Source organism: Eublepharis macularius, chromosome 15, assembly GCF_028583425.1.
Source record: "Eublepharis macularius isolate TG4126 chromosome 15, MPM_Emac_v1.0, whole genome shotgun sequence".
Classification (NCBI taxonomy): domain Eukaryota; kingdom Metazoa; phylum Chordata; class Lepidosauria; order Squamata; family Eublepharidae; genus Eublepharis; species Eublepharis macularius.
This window is the reverse complement of record NC_072804.1, coordinates 36,335,295-36,358,168: the sequence shown is the minus strand read 5'-3', so window position 1 is coordinate 36,358,168 and position 22,874 is coordinate 36,335,295.

Here is a 22,874-nt window from a genome sequence, read left to right as displayed (position 1 = left end):
GAGCCATGGCTCATTGTTTAAAGAGCCACAGGCAGGAGCCTCGCTGTGTGTTGACTTACACCCCTGCCTGGCACGCCCCGCTGGTTCCTGCCTTCTTCGGAGTCAAAATGAACCTGCCGCTTACATGTTCGCCGACAGCTCCGCAGTTGGAGGGCTGGCTAGTTACAGACAGGCTGACAATGGAAATCAACTGTACCTGCTGCTGGCGGGCTGGCCGAGGCTTGCCCAAAAGGCAGGGAGAGAGCAAGCCCGAAGGACTAAACATTGCGATGCTGGTTTGACATGGTGCGCAGCGAAAGTGGGGTGGGGGACGCCTCAAGGCTTAGCTCTGGCACAGGGAAAGTGGTAAGGAAGAAGACAATACCTCTGAGCATGTGCAGACAAGAGTGCTTGTTACCAGTGTGTAACCACAAGCAGCCTGAAGGAGGGATAGGTCTCTAGGACTGGCCTACAGTTGGTGCAGCAACTGGTTTCCCTTCCGTGTCCCTTCAGATCTTGTCTTCTCTGCCTGGTATCCTTTTTGTTTCTGGCATGGCTGCAGGGCCCCAAGCCCCCAGTTTGGTGGCCTTTTTGGCTAGGCCATGTGAGGTTTCAGGGGTCCAACTGGTGGCCTCCCTTCTAACCACATTGCAGTTAATGTTGTCAACCTCCAGGTGGTGGCTGTAGATTTCCCAGAAGTGCAACTGCTCTTCAGATGCCAGAGATCAATTCCCCTGGAGAAAATGGCGGCTTTGGAGGGTGGACTCTGTGGAATTATACCCCACTGAGGTCCCTCCCTTCCCTAAACCCCACCCTCCACAGACTCCACCCCCAAATCTCCAGGAATTTCCCAACCTGGAGCTGGCAAGCGTAATTGCAGTTCATTTGAGGGATCACTTTGCGTGAAGGTTGAGCAGATGTCCCCCATTCCATTTCTTTTCATATTCAGTTGGTTGATTGATTGGTTGGTTGGTTGGTTGGTTGGTTGGGGGTATTTTTAAACAACTTTTCTACAAAAAGCACTCAAGGCCATTTTCGCTGTTATTGAAAACCATTATAAAACAGACATGAAACTCCATTTCTATCTATTGTGCCACAAAACACAAACATACAACACTCAACCATAATCACAAAGGCTAGACCATATCAGACAACCTGCAGTTTTTTTTCTCCACAACAATTTTGGGTCTCTGTTTCTTGTATTTGGTTTTCTAGATTTGCTAGTTTTTGTGTATGTAGGCTGTGCAGTTTTTATACACAATGGATGTGGCGTTCCTATGTGCCATGTACGTTATTTACACATATCCTATAATGCTGATTCATCAATGCACAAATAACATCAAAACATGCTTATGTCTTATGTGGGAAACTGAGTGAGAAGGACGAGAAAATAGCACAAAAACAAAGCATCATAGGTTCAGTTTGTACAAGGATGAAATAAAATGAGGAATAGCAAGGATAAGAAATTTGAAACCCCGCTTGCTCTGGATAGCCTCCTAGATGCACCCCCCACCTCCTGGGGGCTCCAGGCAGTGGCCTGAAATAGAGAATATCCCCTCCCCCATTTGCCCTCCATTTTGCTCAAGTTGGACCCAGGGCAGGCGTCAGCACATGGCAAGGTTGGGCAGCTGCCAGGGGCCACGGATTCTGGTGGTGCCCACTGCTGCTGAGTTCCTACTCACACATCCCCTCTGATGCCGGCATTCCCCCCTTTCCACTGCCTGCTTATGAACACTTTGCCAACTCTGCTCCCACCTCCATGTGCTGCCTAGCGGCATAGGAGAAGGGCATGTCGGTGGTGCACAAAGCATCAGCATTCCTGGTGGCCATAGCAGCGGCCCTCCTAGCTGCACCTGCCACCCAGCACCACCAGGGAAAGGACATGCAGGCAAGATGGGCAGCTGTGACTGCAGGTGATGGGAGAGCTTAGGAGCGGCCAAAGGCAGGATGCACAGGCAGGTGGGTGGGAGGGCAAGAGGAGGAACCTGTAGTGGGCATAAGGAGACCCTGAACACTCTCTACCCAGTCCCGCAAAATCTGGAACTGGCCTTGGATGGACCCTATGGGTGGTCTCAGGAAACCAGCAGTGGATAGTGGGCAATCTGCCCCTGCTCTCTCCCACCCCACACTGAGGAATATGCCGTTGGTCAAGGGCCTAAATGTGGGCCCAACATGACTTTCAGAAATAAGATCTCTGGGTCTAGTGGGGCACATCCCACCTTCCTTTTCTTCATGGGCTTATGAACCATGTGAGGGCTTGTCCCCACCTAAGTGTAGCCTTGATGGCTTCTTGACTCGCTCTGATTGCAGACCCACTTCTGGGTTGTTATGCAGAGGCTGGCAATGGCAAACCAGCTCCGTTAGTCTTTTGCCTTGAAAACCCCAGCAGGGGTTGCCATAAGTTGGCTACGACTTGACAGTACTTTCCACCACCACCACCACCACCACCACTACTGTGCACAAGGGATTGTTGACAGTGTGAGACAGCACCACAGAGTTTATTTGTAGGGGGAGGTCTAACAGTGGAAAACCATCAAGAGGTTGCAGATTGGACTGGCTATCCCACAGGCAATGATTTGAACCCTCTGAAGTGCTTTATCAATGTCAGGCAGTTGAACTCTGTCATTTCCTTCCCCACTACTTGTTATGAATCCCAACCTGGAGTCTTGTGGGATTCACAGTGCAATCCTAGGTAGAGCTGCTCCAGTCTAATTTTATTAATTTGTAGGGTGAGTAGTGTTCGGAGGGAAGACAGCATGATCTCGTAAGATCTTGGAAGCTAAGCAAGGTTGGCCCTGGTCAGAACTTGGATGGGAGACCACCAGGGAAGACTGGGGTTGCTCTGCAGAGGGCAGCAATGGCAAACCTCCTGTGCACCTCACTTGCCTTGAAAGCCCTTTACTGGGCTCACCATAAGTCAGCTGTAGCCTGGAAGCATATATGTATGTACATAGGGTGAGTAGTAGATGTTTCATAAAGGGGAAATCTCTTGGACAGTTCCAGGGGTTTCTCTTCCACTGCCATGTCATTAAGAGGCTCCTTCTAAGATCTAGCGGCATCACCCCGACTCCCTCACATTCTGTTTTGAAGCCCAAACTCTCTCTCAGTTTCGGCCTTCTCCATTGCATCTTCACATCAGCCCTGCGAGGTGAATGAAGCTGTGTAGTGATTGCCTCCAAGTCAGACGCTCTAGCCACTGCGCTATGGAGGACATATGCCGATGGCTTCCAATTGCTGCCGCTATGACTCATCCACTCCGATTGCCGTTAATGAGTCAGAAGTGCGCTCAGCTTTGATCCCTCCCGGGAGGGAACCATTAAAACCCTCTTGACTTAGGGAGTTAAGTCAGGCGCTTCCAAGAGCCTGCTTATCTTTCCCTTTGAGATTCAAGTCCTCCTTCTTTTTGAGATTCAAGGTCCTTCTACTTCTATCACCCATCCTTACTGGAATCAATTAGTACCCAACAAAAGGGAAAATGTAAACAAGCTTTCCTTCTCTATCTTTTATGGTAAATAAATAATCTATCCAGGCCTAAATGGCTAAGCTGTGTTTTCAGCTCCTGCGGAATCTTTTCTGCACCGGCAATGGTTGGACAAGCTGTGGATTCCCTGAACAGGACACCTTGTGATGTCCAGAGCTTGGGAAATAAACTGATATGAGTGGAAATCCTTATGGGGCCTTTGTGTCTGTGTTCCTGCATCTCATTCACTCCTGTTGTATCCCAGCAGGGCGTCCTTGGAGATCAGACGCAGGATGGGGGTTAAGTCCAAGGGTAAAAGTCCAAGTCAACTGCTGGGCAGACATCCTATAAACCTTCTACATCTTCACACAGGAGTTTGACTCAGTGCCTCCAGAAGTGCCAAGGAGTATGCTCGCTCCTTACAAGAACTGCTCCCTCCTTACAAGAAGGAAAGCTGATACCAGGGTCCCTTAGAGGACCTCCCCCACCCCACCCCCCAAGGAGACATCTGTCTTCTTCTGTGCCTTGGCCAAAGCTAGAATGGAAACATCAGGATTATTTGTAACCTCCAATATGTCAATACATTTCTCTGCATTAATTAGTCACAAGGGTAATATCATCCATCTGTGCAGGGCTATTCTGTCCTTCCTGCAGATACGGATCAACCTCTTTCAGACCTCGGGCTGCAGATCACAGGGCTTGCTTCTGTCTAAACAGCCCTCCTTGTAGCGGATCTCATAGACATAACTCATCACTGTGGAGTAAGGCAATAGTTACTATCTAGAAAAAGAGATGCTGGAAGGACTCGAGACCATCTGGACAGGCCATCTTCTCCTTAGGGATGGGGGCTCTTGTCTCTACTCCTAGATCAGTTAAGGGACTTTCTGTTGTTACTGAGTAGGGATGGAACTGCTCAAAGAAACCTTCATCTGTTCCTACTTCTAGGTTTTAAGCTGCGGGTCTGGATCCTGCAAATGCATTCCACTAACTCCTTCTTGCATCAAGGGAAACCTGCTGCTGCTGCCACCTCTGCTAGTGGCATCTGGGATCTAGAACTGAGAGCGGGACCACAAGTGACGCCTGACACAGGTTGGACACTTGTCAGCTTCCCTCAAGTTTTGATGGGAAATGTAGGCATCCTGGTCTTACAGCTTGGCTCTCTGACTGCTGTCCAATGGACTTTTCAACTGTCACTTGTCCAACATTCTGCCAAGCTGCCTACATTTCCCATCAAAACTTGAGGGAAGCTGGCAAGTGTCCAACCTGTGTCAGGCATCACTTGTGGTCCCGCTCTGAGAATGAGATTAGATCCCAGATGGAGTCTTGGCATGAATTAAGCCTATAATTGATGCCTGCCTGTCCTACCCTGGGGCAGATCCTCATCCTCTCTTACTGTGGCACCACCCCAGAACACCACCTTGTTCTCCACTGTAGGTGCTGCATCCTTCCTAGCAGGCAGTCTGGACAGGACCTCCTCTAGGGGACTCGTAACAGAGAAAGAAGCATCAACAGTCATTATCAATGGAGCTACACATGAACACACATGAAGCTGCCATGCTGAATCAGACCCTTGGTCCATCAAGGTCAGAATCGTCTACTTCGACTGGCAGTGGCTCTCCCAGGTCTCAGGTAGGGGTCTTTCATATCACAGACTGCATGGTCCTTTTAACTGGAGATGCCGGGGACTGAGCCTGGGACCATCTGCATGCAAAGGAGAGGCTCTATCACTGAGCCACAGTCCTTCCCCTCTGACTTCCACTGTCTGTTGGGAAGTGAGCTGATGGTCTCCCCACTGTTGGAGCAATGAGCCCTTTTGCAAATGGAAGCATTGGCACAAGAGGAAGTGTGCTCCATGGCAGAGACTATCTAGCACACATGGAACTTCTTCATAGGATCCAAGCTCAGGTATGGATTGGCCATTACCACCAGGAAAAGCCCCAATGGGCGGATGTCCTGCCCTACCCACTGGGGCCACTCTGGCCCCAAGCTAGGGGCAGGGCCAGTGCTCCAAGCCCTGTGCTGGGTGGGGAAAGATGTGTGCTGCCTAGATGAGACCTGTGCCAGGTGGGGAAAGAGGCACGTGGCTGAGCCCTGTGCAGTGATTGAGGCACACAGCTGGCAGGGCAGACTCTCCGTCTCTCCCTTCTTTGGGGTTGTGTGGACACAAGTACTAGGGAAGATGGAAGGCAGGGCCTTCTTCCCAAGCTGCCTTTTTTCCCCCAGTCCACTCCTGAATCCAAGTCAAGATGTTTTATCAGGGCTGCACCCTCCTCTCCCACTTCATCTCAGCCCTCACCCTCAATTCCCCCAAGCAGTCACCTTTTTGGAACCTCTTTTCCAATCCCCTCTGCCTTTTAAGAACATTTCCTAATGGCCAAGATCTTCAGTCAACAGGGCTAAGAGCTGCCCGCTCTGTCCTCTGACCCTTCCTTGTACATTTTTCATGAGGACAGGACTGTGCTTTGCGTCAGCTGCTCCTTCCTCTCTATGCTTAATAAATGTTCTAACAGTGAGCAGGAATGAATCCTGCTCAAAGTCTAAATAATAATAACATTTGATTTATATGCCGCCCTTTAGGACAACTTAACGCCCACTCAAAGCAGTTTACAAAGTGGTGTAGTGGTTATTATTAAGTGGGTGGGGCTGAGAGAGCTCTGAAAGAGCTGTGACTGACCCAAAGTCGCCCATCTGGCTTCAAGCAGAGGAGTGGGGAATCAAACCCGGCTCTCCAGATTAGAGTCCTGCCGCTCTTAACCACTACACCGAACTGGCCCTTAATGCTTAATGGTGCGGGGCTGTGCTTAAGGGGTAGATCTGTGGCTCAGTGGCAGATGAATTGCTTTGAATGGAGAAGGTTCCAAGTGCAATTCCTGATTTTTCCACTTATCAAAGGACCAGGCAGCAAGTGATGGGAAAGACCTCTGCCAGGAGATTTTGCAGAGCTGACACCCATCACAGTAGACAATACTGACCTCGATAGACCAAAAGTTTGATTCAGTCTAAAGCAACCATGTGTTCAATAGCAAAATGTTTGGAGAAGATTATCTCCATAGAATAAGGCCCTTCTTTTGCACCTTTTATAAATTGTGGGGTGAATAGAAATAGCAGGAAGGCATTTCAAATTCCCAGGTTCCATCTTGGGCTTTTGCAGTAAAACGTGTCAAGGTGATGTGAAAGATCTCTGCTTGAGACCCCGCAGAGTTGCTGCCGGTCAGAGCAGCCAATGCTGCCCGTGATAGATCTAGGCCTGACTCAGCCTATGGCAGCTTCATGGGTATTCACAAGATAGCGGAGAAATATTTCTTGTGCTTCAACTGAAAACACTTTCCACATAAAGGTTGTTTGAAGGATTAAGGCAACTCGGTCCTTCCTTGGGTATGTGGAACTCCCCCCCCCCCCGCCCCAGACTTGGGTGTAATCCCCACTGAAATCAGTGGAACTTAACTTCTGAGAATATATACCTCATGTGGGCCTGGCCATAGGGTTGCCGGGTCTTCCTGGCAACCGGTGGGAGTTGCCTGGCAACCTGCATCATCCTCACACATGTGCAAAGTGTGTATGTGCTCCTGATCCCATGCATGATGATGTCACTTCTGGAAGTGACATCATCACTCCAGGTGCTGGAGCGCATGTGAGCTTCAAACGAGGGCTGGTTCTTTAAGAATTGTGTGATGTAACCTCATTGCTTTCAGGGCTGGGCCTGTGCATGCCTGGGCCATCTGCCAGTGGCGCGTGGTCACCAGAGGGCCTGCCTCTTTCCACCGATTGCCAGTGATTAGCAGGCAGAGGAGCAAACCTCCAGGAGTTTGCCGGCTGGCAACGCTACCTGTCAGGCTACATGTAAAAGGTGGGTTTGAGGTGGAGTCTGCAGGAAATCAAGAGACATATAGCTGCCCTGTGAGGGATGAGCTGGATTGGTCTGAGTCTTTTCAAGTAACAGGAGACTTGGGGGGCAGATGATAACAGGAAGCCTGAGGGACATTCTCCTCACAGTCCGTCTTCTTCTGAAAGCAGGTATTCAGTTATAGCCAGAGCAGCTCAGGATAGAACAAGAGCTTTTGTGTCCCTGAGAAACATCTATGGAGGGTCCTTTCGGGGGGAAAAGAAAAAGCCTTTCATTCCTCAGTGTTTCCAGGTGCTCCCGTCGCTAGGCGTGTAAATGGGGCCACGCAGTTAAACGGTCCTCCACAGTGGGAGATTGGGAGGCCTATTTTCCCAGACATTTGAAGACGCGGCAGCTTTTTGGTTTGTTGCTTTGAAAAACTGTCTGGTGTATTTTCCTCCCTATAAAATGTTTCGCTTGGGGAAGGGTGGGGGGAGCAGAAAAGATAAACCTCCCACGGAAAGCTTCGGCAGCGCGCCTTCGTGGCTCTCATGTATATTAATCACCATGAATATTTATGGCAACTTTCCTGCTCGGGAGCACTTTCTGCCATTGTAGAAGCTTTTAATTCCCAATGTTAGCACAGAGTGCAAAAAAAGAAAAGAAAAGAAGGAAGGAAGTGTGTGACTGTGTGTTTAGGAGTGTGGCATCAGGCGGCCCAGCGAGCCCCCTCCTTCCTGGACCTCCTCCCATTTTCCTTTCCCTGGCCTGGCCAACTGTGAGCCACCCACATGGATAACAAATGGGCTGTCCACTTTAGTGACGCTCGAAGTAGAAACCAAAGTGAATTGGGAAGAGGGGACGTTCAGGTGACATGCCCGAAGGGTTCTTTAGGGTGCCAGAAGAGTTTTGATATGACTTTTACATGTTCCCTCATTGACGGACTCCATCTTGGCCTCAGCTTGTAGGGAGAAACTATGATTTGGAGAAGGCTTCACGGCAGACTGCGGCACAGGAAGAATACTCAGCAGCTGAAGTCAAGGTTGAGGGAAATTCTACCTTGGATGCAGCAGGTTTAAGAACAGAGGAACAGCCCTGTTGAAACAGACTAGTGGTTCATCTAGACCGGCGTCCTGTTCCACACAGCGGCCAACAGGGCCAACAAATGGGCCACACAGGCCAAAGCCTTTCCCTGATGCTGCCTCTCAGAACTGGCATTCAGAAGTTTGTTGCCCCTGAGGATGGAGGTTCCCTACAGTTACCATGGCAAGGAGTCACCAATCCATCTTTCATGAACGGGCTTGCAGAATCTCCTGCTATGGTGAAGGCCTCTTGCTGACAGCTGCATTGCCCACCACTGCTCTAAGCAACAGGGGGAGAAAAAAAACAGTGACATCACTTACATCGCTATCTAACAGTCAAGTAAAACCCTACAGTGAGAAAGGGTAGCTTTAGGAATCATGGGAAACTCTATGGTTTTACCATTCTTAGAGCTACAGTAGAGGTACCATTCCTACAGCTACTGATTCCTAGAGCTGCCCTTTGTTACTTCCAGGTTTGACCCAGAAGTGATGTAATGAATGACCTCCTTGACATTGCCAACATCACACACCCGTCCCCATGTCCCCACTCCCATGTCCCACTAGTGACAGGAAAATTTCCAGTGGTTTGCCTCTCTGTCTACCAATCCCCATCGATTGACAGGAGATGGCAAGCCACCTGGCAATCACGCACCACTGACAGGCAACCCGGGTAAACAGGCAGTGTGTGCACTCCAGCCAGCATGAAACTGTTACTCCCAGAAGTGATGTCATCGCGCTGGCCATGGGAATGCTCCCCTGCATCAGACAGGACCAGTTTCAACCCCAAACAGGCACAAAGCATGGGTGTAATCCTGCTGCCAGTGCGATTGAAGTCACTTCTGGAAGTGACATCATTGCACCCCAGGCAGGAATGCATGAGTACGAAGAGTGAAGCCCAGTGAGTACCTTCCCACCCACCCCCCCTGCTGGTTGCCAGGGAGATCTGGCAACCCTTTCCACGAATCTGTCTAATCTCCTTTTAAAGCCATCTCTGCATGTGGCTCTCACCACATCCCCCGGCAGTGAATTCCACATTGTAATCGCTGGACCAGCGATGCCCTCTAGAACAGAACAGTCTTGCGTAATAAAGACTTCTCTCAAAATTGTTCTTCTCTGTTGGACTGCAGCCAAAGTTGGAGGTTTCGGGCAGAAGGCCATTTAGCAAATGTTTGTGTAGTTCCCCTACTTCATACACTGTCTGTCAGTATCATCCCATGAAGTCCTGAGTATCACATGTCAGCATCCAGTCTAGAGTTTCTCTAGGAGCATAGAATATATGCCTCCTTTTCATGTCTGTAGGTTGCTGTTTCGAGCCTTTTCCCACTCTCCCCAATTTACTTTTTTTCTTTTACACCATTTGTATTAGGGATACCCAAGTACGCATCCATTTGGCTCATGCTTTGCCTATCATTCACATAACCTTGGAGGGATTTGCAGTGTAATCACTAAGCGGTCCCACACCCTTCTAAGGCAATGAGCTTAGAAGAGCACACCACTGTACACCATTCCTCTAATGCACAAGTGCAAATCTGGCTGTAAGGCAGAAGGAAATGAAGTTTCACCACTACAGTTACTGCACAGATGCCAAGTTGTTCAGCGTGCTTTTCAAGTTTGACAGGGACACAGTGAGAAGATCAGAGCTTTGGCTCATGAGTGATTACGGCTGGTGAAATCTGCTGAACGTGTTTGTCACAAAGTTTTTGTTATCCCCGATTTATATGACATTTCTATTCATTTGATATAAAAAAGGCATAATTTGAAACATCAGATTTCATAAGCAGAGTTGCGGGGGGAATAACTACCACTGTATCCCAAGAGGGGGAAAACCATGTAAGAAACTGAGATTTTCAAATTGAAATGGTATGATGTGAAAACTCGGTCACATCCCTAAAATTCGCCTCTACATTGTGTGCCTACATTGGGCCAGTCCGCATGAGTTGTTCTTTGCATGGAACTGGTTAATCACATGCTCCCAAAGCCCAGGTTCGTTTCCCACCATATGCAATGTCTGAACTGGCCCAAAGAAGAATCATATCCTCCAGATCTGTGGAATCCAGTGGATAGTTTCCACTTGGTTGTTTGTGCTTCCCCCCCGTGTAATAGAAACTGGCTGTTGCTCATCACAGAATTGAGGTTGCAGTATGCCACTTGTTGCAAATGGACTTTGGTATCTGTGAACAATCTCACACTTGCTGCTCATTATCATGTACCTGTTTCCACATGCCCTGTCTTGTTAGTCAAAGGTTGTGTAGAAGGGTTCAGTTGCTACAGTAACCAGGGCTTGATGAGAATGACAAATCCACCCATGATAAGTTAATAGGAGGGACGCGGCAGTACCTTCGCCGGTCAAAGGGCTGCACAAATTCAGAAGCAACATGGGGGGAGCTGCATGCCTCAGGGAGGCTTGTGTCCAAGCATTCAAGCTGAGTCACAGCCTCTCATTTATACACACGTGAACATACCCCTAGTGTGCCCATTAGACACAACTACTGTTTCTCCTGCATTTCATTTATTCCTCCACGGATAGCCTCTGTAATCACTGTAGTGGCTTTTTTCTGAAGCTGTCTTTCAGTATGTTGGAATTTTCCTAGCGCAGGACTCTGGTGCTTGGGAAAACAAGATTCTCTTACGGCCATGTAAAATGGCCCTCACCAATGAACCTGTTTCAGTAAACAAGATGTGCTGGATTCTGAAATTCTCCAAGGAGAAGAGGCAGGGTCAACATTTCCTAATCCCAGGTGCATGGAGGTTGATTCTGAAGGCAAGGCACTCTGCAGATGCTCAGAGACATTGCACTTGTTCTGGAGCTAGGGTCCCCAACTTTATTTCCTTCTCCTGCTGAAGTGCTTTCTAACAGCAGCAGAGATAACAAAGAAAGTTAGTGGGTGGAGCTTTTCTTATCACTTGATTTCCCGTGATAGGAAGAACTTTATCTACTGAATTTCTGCATATCAAGTTGTTTCTATGTGCACAGGAATGGGCCAGGAAAAAGTTTTCATCCCTTTTGGGGCTGACCTTGAGTTCTTATTAAGCTGTAACCAGGCTGTTTTTCCTAATTATTCCCAAGCCAAGCTCATAACAAAACAGAATATTTCCCCATCAAATTCACTAAAGCACTTTCCCCTTTTGATGGCTCCATACGCAGCCCCATTAAGTCATATCAGAACATCCCAATGTGATAAGAACTATTGTGGTGTAGTGGCTAAACTGTCAGGCTAGGATTTGGGAGAGCCGGCTTTGAATCCCAACAGTGCCATGGAGGCTTGATGGGCGACTCTCTCAGCCTAACCCATCTTGCAGGGTTTTTTTGTGAGGATAAAATTCAGGAGAGGAGGACAGAGTATGCCACTTTGGGTCCCCCGTGGATGTAAATGAAGTAAGCAAACAAACAGGGCATAGGCACTGCTTTTGAACATTTCCTGTGGAAGGAATCCCACAATCGAATGATGCTTAATTTTGCTTCCTGGGGAAGGAATTCCTTAATTTAAAGATGGCAGATCCCAGACCAGATACCTTTCTGTTTCTGAGCTAAGTTTTCATGCTGCCTCAAAATCCTTTGCAGACTTAAGTTGGCTAGTTCACACACTTTTTCCTCTCCAACTGTGCTGCTGCCGGCCAGGTGAAAAGCTGTGGTGTTCAGAAAGGGGGGGCGGGGAGAGAAGGGAAATCGCCTCTCTTTGAAGGAGGAAAATGAAAACAACCTGAATAGTAATGGCTGCTTTGCTATTGTCTAATTCATAGCAATGCCTCCATTGTCTAGGTGTTTTTACAGTTGTCAATATTTGGTTAATGTTCAGGATGTTTCATCTTCAAGAAAAATGGGAAAGGAGCAAGCAAACTGAGAAAGTACCAAAATTTAGAGTTGTGTTCTACTTGATCTCCTTTCTGAAGTGAAACTGATGCACAAGGAACTTGCCATTGTACCATTTCTTGTTTCCGAATATTGTACCAAATGCTATTCATGTACAGTTTACAGTAATTTGTGTTCCTTTGTATTCCCCCCTCCCATTATTAATGAGCAGATATGCATTGATGAAACACTGCAAAAAAGCAAGCTTGTTTTGGTTGCACACGTGGTCACATCATGATTCTTTCTGGGTTTCAAGATGCATGTTGGCACGTATGCAAGTTGGCATAATGCTGCAACAATGGGATTGTGCATACGGTTGTAGCAGTATCATTTTATGGAGAGTCTGGGTTGTATTTAGCACTGCCTTCAGTCTTTGGAGAAAGGTGCGATTAAAAACAGTTCAGTAAATGAATTGCCAATGTGCAGGAATGCAGGTGTACATGAGTATAGAAAGAACCTTGCTGCATATACATAGATGTGCATTGCTTTTTGTGTGATGTGCACATACTCAGAAGTAACGTAGATGGGAGAAGAGAGGCACATGACAGGAATGAAAGCTCTGGTAAATTATGCATGCTTTAATGTTAGGATTAATACTAGAAATTCAGGCATTTAGAATCCAGATGGGGCATGCCAGGAAGAACCAGCTCAGAGCCTAATGGAATAGAATGGGGGAGCCTCTCTCATTCTTACTCTGGAGTCCTCTAAGATGACTCATGTGAGCAAGCCAAACCACCTGCCAATATTTTTTAAATGTCACATTCCAACCATCCCAGGTGGAACCTAAGAATGACTTCAGCATGGCCTTTGCAACCAGTGCTGCCAAGGAACAGCGTCATACCCTTCCTCTAAATCTTCTGGACCATACTCATATTATCATTCCTGCAGTGTGTGCGCGCCATCAAGATTCAAATTGCAACCAATTTACGGTGATCCCATCAAGGGGTTTTCAAGACAAGAGACAAATAGTGGTGGTTTGCCGTTGCCCGACTCTGCGTAGTGTCCCTGCACTTCTTTGGTGGTTTCCCATACAATACGGACTGAGGCCAACCCTGCTTAGCTTCCAAGATCTACCGTGCCATCTTCCCTCCCCCATACCTGCAGTATTCCGCAATAATCCCAAATCACTCCTTGGATCCAGATGTGCAAGAACCAATGGAAAGTAGACTCATTTTTTTTAAAGCCCCAAAGACCTGCAACATTTTGTTTTGCTAACTGAGAATACAACCAGAGACAAAGCAGTGTTCTGTTTGCAAGGAATTCTGGCTGAAGTTCCTTTACAGTTTCAAAGCCCTAGCAGCCACTCCATCTTTGCCACCCTCTGAAGGTAGCCATGTGTTCAGCAACACAAACACTGGAATCCTAGGCAGAGTTATACCCTTAAAAGCATAGTAGTTTCAATGTCCTTAGAAGGGCATAACTGTGTTAAGGATTGCACTGAAAACATGCCCCCCTCTCCTCTCCCTTTCCTGTTTTGGATGTTCCTGCAAAAATGTTCGTATCATTTCTTAACCATGCTAAGATCTCTGGTACATAAGCAGCAGTTTCTGTGTAAATTAGTGGACTTTTTTTTAAAAAGTCATTGCTAATCAGCCTCAAGCTGAGCTAACTTCCTGGCCTGACACATTGAACCGCCCGGTAAGAGTCTGGATAAATCTGTGTCCTTGTCAATATTTTTATTCAAGCTGAACAAGTTGTCCAAGCTGAACTTATAATTGCAGATGGATGCTGCACTCCAGGCTGGTTTTAAAAATGGAATCTTTGCATTGATGCCCACTCTGTGGTGGTGAGTACACAGCCAGGTGCAGGCTTACATGCATACATGCAAAGAGAAAAACAGATACTGGGTTCAGCATGGAACGCCTCCCACACCTCACCATCCACCTCACTGAACAATAGTTAATGCTGTCTATATATCTATTTACAAAGTCGAATTCCACTGGATCACTTTTTAAGGCTTTATTGTGGTTGCGGAGACTGTGGCATATCAGATTAAAGCACAGAACACATAGATGTGCAGGAAAAAATGGTGGGTTCGCCAAATTGTCTCACAAACTCAGTAAAAGTGGGAGAGGAATCAGAGGAAAAGGAACGCAGCAGACTTTGAAGCTCTTGTAATCATTGGCAGTGAGAATTCTGGCTTTAGTTGAAATGAGTCTTCTTAAGCCTTGGCTCAGTTGTTGAGGTATTAAGGGATGTTTGCAAACAGTCCAACTTCTCAGAAGTTTAACAGTACCAGCATATAAGACCCAGGTTCTGTTTTATTGATGGGAAGAAGTGTCAGCACTGTTGTGCTTGCATGCGAGAGTGATATGTGAACAGGGTGTGCTTGAATGTGACTCTTGGGCGTGAGTCATGGTGTGAAAAGGCACGCACACAAGAGAGAGCGGAAGGGGAACGGATACAAAGGAGGTGTTGCACATTCACACAATAATCAGATTTACGAATGTACGCAGCCCTGATCTTCACTTCTTCACACCTATTTGATTGGTGTAGCCTTGACTAAGGAAGGAATTTGTCTAGTTCAGGGACACAATCCATGTATTGCTTTTTATTGCGGCCAGCTCAATGGCACATAACAGTGTGCAAACTTTCGAGTTCTCCAGAACTTTTTGTCAGGCCAGATGCTGAAAAATAAAACAGAGCAGGAAAGTAGGTTTTTCAGGTCATGGTTTTAAGGTTTTGTCATGGCTAAGTCTCATGGTGCTTGCCTTCACTCCTCCCCTTTAACAGAGGAGCTGTTCTTGGTTCTGAAACATCAATCCTAGACGTTTTAACTCTGGGACTTCCTCCTCCCTCCCCAATTGATTTGCATTTCCTGCTTCCACCCCATTGGTAATCGAGAAGGAAGGCAGCACCTAAATTCAGTGGGCCTTACCAAAGCCCCCCATCTACATCAATCAAAATATTGCTGCTTGCACAGTTCACATAAGCACAAAATGGGCTTTACATCCTTTCTCTTTGTCTAATCAAAAAGAGTCCAGTAGCACCTTTAAGACTAACCAATTTTATTGTAGCATAAGCTTTCGAGAAACAAGTTCTCTTCGTCAGATGCATGATACAGAAACTGGTCAAATATAGGAGGGAGGAGAAGGGGAGGAGAGAGAAGAGGCAATTGGGGGGGGGGAGAGGGGGAAGGTGCAACCAAAACATTCCTTTGCTAGTATATGTAAACATCTCCTTTTGGTGTGTGGATCAGTTGGCTTCAAAGGAGTTTGCCCTGTTAGTCTGTAGCAGCCAAACAGCTAGACCATCCAATTCCAATGCAGCATGAGCCTTTGATAACCACAGCTCTCCCTGCCAGATGCATCTGACAAAGAGATCTGTGGTCCCCGAAAGCTAAGATCCTTCCTTATGACCCACCGTTTCCGTGGCTCTTTTGCCTTCACCTACAAAGAATCGGATGTTTAAGTTGAAAGAAGTGCATTTTCCCCATATACCTCTCTCCCTGTGTTGTCATTGACTCTGGTGAGTTTCAGCTTGTAAGTTGGTGGTGGGGGGGGGACCCATCCTTTTAGGAATTTCTGAAATCTGTTTTCCGTTGAACTGTGGAGCATGCTTTAGCTGAGATGCCCAGGAATTAGAGGGACCAAGAACCATAAATATCCTTTAAGCGACTTGTGGAGCTGTTTTTGTTGAGTGCTTATTACTTTTCCCATTAAAAGAGATGATCTTGAAAAAACAATTTTCTTCTTTTATGGCTCCATTTGGGCTTCCCCCTTTCCTTTCTTCACAAAGTTTTATGACGGGACTAGGCAAAAAGAAAAACTGGCCTACTTACTAGGGTCGGGCATTCTTTGCTAAAATTGGAATAAAGTTTGTGGGGATTGAAAGAGAAGAGCAGAATTTGGTAATTTCCTGATTCCCAGTTCCTGCCTAGTATTTCCAGAATCCAGAGCCTGCTGAACTTTGGCTGAAGCCTTAACCACACAAGCCTCATGGGATTTTAGTTTTATTAAGGATGGTTTCAAAATCTTTGGCATAAGTCCTAAACTTCTAGGAACTATTTCTGCATAGACTTCTCTGCCCAGAGACCACGGCACAATTGCTGGGGGAACATGGTGTATTTCAGAAGATGGTGAATCATGTATGCCCACTTATTTTAGGCAGGGTGCTGGCCCAGTGTATTGCACCTCTCTGTTACCCCACATCAACGGACAGTGCACTCAAGAACATACCCAAGACGTCTGTGCCACAGGAAGGCCTAGTGCCAGGCCAGCTAGCTGCCTTTTGGAGAAGCTCATCTGGCATAGCTGATCTCAATGAGGAAGCCCTAATAAGCTTCTGAGGAATCCTGGGGTTCTTAAGAAGATGGTTTGAAAGCCTCAGCTCCCTTGGCAATCTCATTGCATTAGATCCACCAGCTTCTGACAATCTCCAAGACTTCTTTGCAAGACAAGCTTTAGATGCCAGGTTATCAAAGACGCATGCAAATACTCTGTCGCTAGCTGTGATTTCCATAAAGGACAGGCCTAATTTCCCCCTCCTTCCCATAATGCCCTGGTCTCATAACCTTCCCAATCGTGGCTGCCATTCTAATTATAACCTTTTTGTGTGGCCACAGTTAAATTTGATCCGCGACAGTGTGGAAATTTGCATTAATTGGTTCGTAATGCACTACTGGGGACTTTTTAATTTCTTTATGGGCGGCAGAAAGCCTCGCTTGAGAGAAGACATGGGAGAGGTTAGGACTCGGTCGCTTGGGTGAATCCAATCTAACATTAGAGATAATGACTGCTTCGGGAAGATTCAATTTTCTAAAGGTGAAGGATATTTCACTAATGGCCACTAGGGGGCAGGTCCTCAACTGCAACCCCCTCATACCAATAATGCTAATCCTAAATAGGTCTACTTCAAAGAAAGTCCCACTAGTCTCTGGGGAACGTAGCTTTCGAGGTTGACCACTCAGGATTACCATATTAGTTCTGAGATCTGTAAAACAAAGTTAATATCATCAGCATCAAGAGTTTATGTGAAATTTGGCCATCCCGGCATCAGGGAAAATCTGCTTTTCCCCGCACCTAAGGCAGATCAAATGCAGAGAGGGACAGAGTTCTGGTGCATTTGACAGATGTATAGAAGAAGGAATTGGGCAAGGATACTTAATTCATCAAGGAAGAGAAACTGGATTTAGCAAAAATCATTCTGCATAATTGTTAAAGGGAAGAGAAACTGGATTTGGCAAAAGTCATTCTGCATAATTGTTAAAGGGACAGCAGTCTTGGAAAAAAGTATCTACCCCCTCATTGCCTTCAAGGAGAGCTGGGGCTGCTGCTCTTCTTAGCAAGGCTCAGATCACTTTATGGGTTGGCTTTGCATAACTTCTGTGCAACCCCAAGCAGATCTAAACCTTCAGAGCCTGTTGACTTCAGAATGTAACTCTTCTTAGGATTGCACTGTTAAATAACTGTTGCTCCCAATATGGGGTGGCTCTCTATAAACAGCAGATCTCTTATGTGTTGAAATAATGCAAGTGGAGAGGGGCTGTGGCTCAGTGGCAGGTTCAGTGGCAGGGGCTGTGGCATGCAGTGGCATGCCAAAGGTCCCAGGTTCAATCCCCGGCATCTCCAAATAAAAGGCAGTAGGTGATGTGGAAGATCTCTGCCTGAGACCTTGGAAAGCAGCTGCCAATCAGAGTAGACAATATTGATCTTGATGGACCCAGGGTCTGATTCAGGATAAGGCAGCTTCATGAGTAACCAACTGAGCATCACTGCTTCATAAGAGGGAGGAGAGGGGAAAGAAATTTGCACCAAGGCATCATTATCTGTTATGGGGCAGGGAGACAGACATATGGATGGGACGTAGTTTGGTCTTTGGGTAGTTTCCAATCCTCCTGCCCATTGAGGGTCTGGACAGAAAAAATCAAGTTATTTTGCAAAACAGACTCTTTCAACCACTGGGAGAATAAATTCTTTCATCCAGAGGGAGAATAAATGCTGGTCCTACTCTTGCTTCCACTCTTATGTTTAAATACCTTGTCAGATGATAAGAAATGCAAATACCTTAATTGTGACCGTCACCAGACACAGTGTCCACTTATCTGTGTAGAATTATTATGGGACATTTTCTGCCTAATGCAGCTGCAATGTATATGCATTTGCATATATTAATCCCCGGGTAGTCCCCGTATTGTACACTTATTAATTGCATTTATGAGGATATGGCTGTATTATTGTGCGCTAGTCTTTCTCTGGTAATTGCTTTTAATTACAGTCTCCTTCTCCCTGTTTATTACCAGATAGACACTAATTTGCCATTATTGGTAGCATACACTTAACCAGGGGATGGCAGCTCTACTAATGATGATTTTTTTCTCATCAATAAAGAGGAAAAGTATTTCGTCTTCCCTTTTTAATTAATTGATTCTTGAAAGCTTCAAAACAGAACAAGGCCGGTGGCATGTTAGGAAGTGGTTCTAAAATAATCCAGTAGAGGGCAGCAATGCACATAAGAAAAGCCCTATGGAATTGGACCAATGTCCCTCTTGTCCCGCATTCTGATTTCAAGTTAGCCACTGCCATATAGCCCTCCAGGAGCATCTATGGCGCTTATAGCAGGGGGCATGAAGGACACTGAACATCCTCCCAGAAACCCAGTATCTGATATCCGGGGATTGACTGCCTCTGAACATGGAGGTTTAGTTTAGCTGTCAAAGTTAATAACAACAACAACAACAACAACAACAACATCCGATTTATATACTGCCCTTCAGGACAACTTAATGCCCACTCAGAGCGTTTTACAAAGTATGCTATTATTATCCCCACAACAAAATACCCTGTGAGGTGGGTGGGGCTGAGAGAGCTCCTGAGAGCTGTGACTGACCCAAGATCACCCAGCTGGCTTCAAGAGAAGTGGGGAATCAAACCCAGTTCTCCAGACTGGAGTCCTGTGCTCTTAACCACTACACCAAACTCTTGGCTGAGAATGGACTTGCCCAGCTCTCTGAACCACGAGATAAGTACTTCCCATAATTTTGCTGGTTACTCCAAATCAGTATGTGACTTTCACCCCTGCCCCTCTAGCTCCATGGTGCCACCCGTGATTCCCCAGCTGTACTGCTGTAAGGTTCTGCCAAGCAACTCTCAAAAGACTTCACTGCAGGCAGACTTTACTTTATTGAAAAGCTGCTAGTATCGTGAGCCTACTCCATCTTTGCCCGGAATGACGTTCACATGCAAACATTCAACATATATAGGCTTCCAAAGCGCAGGCAAATTCTAAACCCCCACCCCCCACCCCACACACACACAGTCTAACAGTCAGCTGAGCACAGTGGGAAAGCATCTAAGTAGGAAAACAGCAGAACTGATGTATGGGGATTTTCAAGGTCGTGTTGTCTGTGCAGGCGCCTCTTCCCAGATTAAGGAGAGAGGGCCTAGTGCAGTTCAGAGGAGAATACAGATAACAGCAGGAACCAATGCCTCCCTTGCATAATTTCACACTGCAGGTCCAGAAGACGAGGCGAGTAGCAACTGCAGTCCAGTCAAAGAATAGCCTCAGCATTTAACAATAGCCATAACATAAAGCATTAGACTACAATCATAACAACAGGGTGTTGCTGAGTATGACAGGTGCTAAGCACTTGACAACTGCCTGTTGGCTCCCGTTATCAGCTCCTAGCCCCCTCCAGCCCCTAGGAACAGTTTTTCCTCAATCCCAACTAACCTTTGGTTCCTTAAATGTATTTATTTATTTCATTTATAGCCAACCCTTCTCTCCAATGTGGTCCCAAAGCAGCTTACTGCCTTGGAAGGTAGGTTCGGCTGAGAGTATGTGACTGGCCCAAGGTCACCCTGCCACCATACATGGCAGAGTGGGGACTCGAACCTGGGTCTCTCAGATCCTAGTCCCACACTCCAACCGGCACACCATACTGGTGAAAAGCAGATGCCTCGTACTTCTCCACCATTGCAAAGTCTGTGGACATCCCGTGGGACTGCATCAGCTCATCCAGTTGTGCATGGGCCTTGCGGGTGAAAGGCCTCTGATAATCTTCTAGATGATATCAACGTTGTTTTATTAATTCCATTTGAATCCTGCATTTATCCACTGCGGAATTCAAAGTGGAGCATGTGGGGGTGTCTCAGAGACTTCCTCATCCAGCGATGGACTAGATCTAGACCTGCCGAGCATCCGGGGCTGCTTCGTACGCTTTCCAATGGCACATCAAAATTTTCTACCAGAAGCATCACATTTTTAACTTCTGCCACAAAGAATTTATCCACCTCCTTTTCCTTCTGCAGGCATCTGACTGACTTTCAAAATTCATCTGGCAAAACTGTTTGCTCTTGTATAGTTTGCACGGAAGGCGCCCACCCACACCAAAAATGCCAATCTCTAATAAGCCTTCCAAACCTCTGCTGATCTGAGTTAGTCCTGCCCCTCACAGGAGCGGTTTATCCAGCACTGCCAACTCTGGGTTTGGAAAGTCCTGGAGATTTGGGGACAGTGTTGAGGGAAGGTGGAGTCTGAGGAAGGGAGGGAGCTCAGTGGGATTGATGCCATGAAATCTGTCCTCAGAAGTTGCGGTTTCCTCCTGGAGGAAAAGCTGCTAGTATCATGAGCCTACTCCATCTTTGCCTGGAATGATGTTCACATGCAAACATTCAACATATATAGGCTTCCAAAGCACCGGCAAATTCTAAAATCCTCCCCCCCCCAGTCTCTGTACTGGTCTCTGTAGACCAATAGTGTTGTAGGATTGTAGGAAAACACCAGGCCCCACCTGGAGTTTGGTTGGCAACCCTAGATTTATCCCGTGAAGAAGTCCCTAAAGGGTAATGGTAGGGGCTTATCTGGACAGCGCCACACAGAGTGGCGGTGAAATTGACCCTTGATTGGCTTTCAGTACAAAAGAGCCCAAAGCCCTTTAATATGTGTTAAAATACAACAGACCGCAGGAGGCCTGAGTGAGGATCCTTCCCTTTCGAGTTCCTGGCCAGGCCCTCCTGCGATGCTTTTTGGAAAGTGTTTGCGGCTCATTTTTCCTGCCAGCTTTCAGCGGTTTATACACCCTGTTCAAACGCCTTCAGGATCTCTGCGGAGAAGCGCCCCATCCCATCCGCCTTCCTTCACAAACGTCCCAATTCACACAGTGGCACTTGCGCCCGATCCTTTTGCACGCCGACCAATTGGAGTTTTAGATCTGAGCGTACGCTTCGAGCGGCAACTTCCAAGCGATTGCATGTTATTTTCGGCTTCCTGAAGGTGACGTTCAAAGTTACGTGTGAATGCTACAAACACAGGTGTTTGCAAACACGCGCGTCAAGCAGGTGCGCGCGTCCGGAAGCAAGCAAACGGCTGCGGTCCCAGAGAGGACGCTTGGTGGCAAGCCGGGAATCCGCCTCGGCGTGGCCCTGAGTTCCAAGCACAAGCGTGTCGGACCCTGTCACGTCGGAACGCCCCGTCTGCCGCACCAAGCGCCCGCGCCTCCCGCCTGGATCTGTCCAGGGCTTCCTTAAAGGCCGGGCAGCCCCCTCTCCCTCCCCTCCCCTCCCCTCCCCTCGCGGTCCGCTCCGCGCAAACTCTTCGCCATGCTCGCTGCTGCCGCCGCCGCCGCCGCTCTCGGCGTCACACACACTCCGGCGCGAGCCCTGCAGGAGCCGGAGCCGCGGCAGCCCAGCCCAGCCCAGCCCTGCGCCGCCGGGAGGGGAGGCGGAGGAGGCGGGCAGAAGCAGCCCCGGGCCCCGGAGCGCGCGCCTGCCAAGCCTGCCCGGAGGATGCCAGCCGGCTGCCGCGCTTGCCCCGCCAGGCTCCGCCGCCCGCCGCCGCCGCAGCAGCCCCGGCCGCTCTGGACCCGCCAGGCGCTCGGGCAATAGTGCGAGGCTCGCAGCCCGGCGTTCGGCGGGGAGACTCGGGCAAGGCGGCCGGCGCTTCCCCTCGCGCCTTCCCAACCGAGGAGCTTCGCCGGCAACTTGAAGGGGAGCTTTGGCGAAAGGGAGAGGCGCACTCCGGCCCGCCGCTTCTACCTGCGCCCCCCCCCTTGAACCCCCCACCCCCCCTCCAAGGGATGGCAAACTTCGGCTCTCTGGCGGCCTCGTCTTGGAAAATCTTAAAGTCCTGCTGAACAAAGATCAGGTAAGGCGCACAAAAGACCCCCCCCCCCACACACACACACCGACCACCTGCCCGACTTGGGGGGGGAGGTGGGCGGCCAAGAGTTAGCCCCGGATCGGAATGCCTGCCAGCTCCCCCCCCCCCCCTCCATCACTCCCCTCCGTGTTTTTCTGGGAAGCAAAGGATCGGCCACCATGTCGCCTCTTAAGGAAAGTTGCCGCGCGGAGAGGAGACGGGGCCGTTCCAGGCAGGCTGGATTTCAGCATCCTTTTTTCCTGTCCACCCACCCTCCCCCCCCGTCCCTTCGCCGCTCTGCAAATGAATGAACAGACGTCGCCTGAGAGGGGGGGGGATGCCGAAACAGCCCCGGAGGAGCCGTGCCGGAGCTCTGTCCGTGCGCTTGCCCACGCCAACAGCACAGTGCAAAAATATAAGAGCGTTTCTACAGCCATCGAGGTCGATTCTGCTTGACTGGAGGGGGGACTTCCATATTTAACTCCCCCCCGAAATTCCTTCCTGATGCATTTTGCAAAAAGGGGAGGGAGAGAGCCTCGAATCGAGCGGACTGGGAAGTTTGGCGGTGGCGTTTCTAGCGGCCGTTTGCGCGGGGAGAGGAGG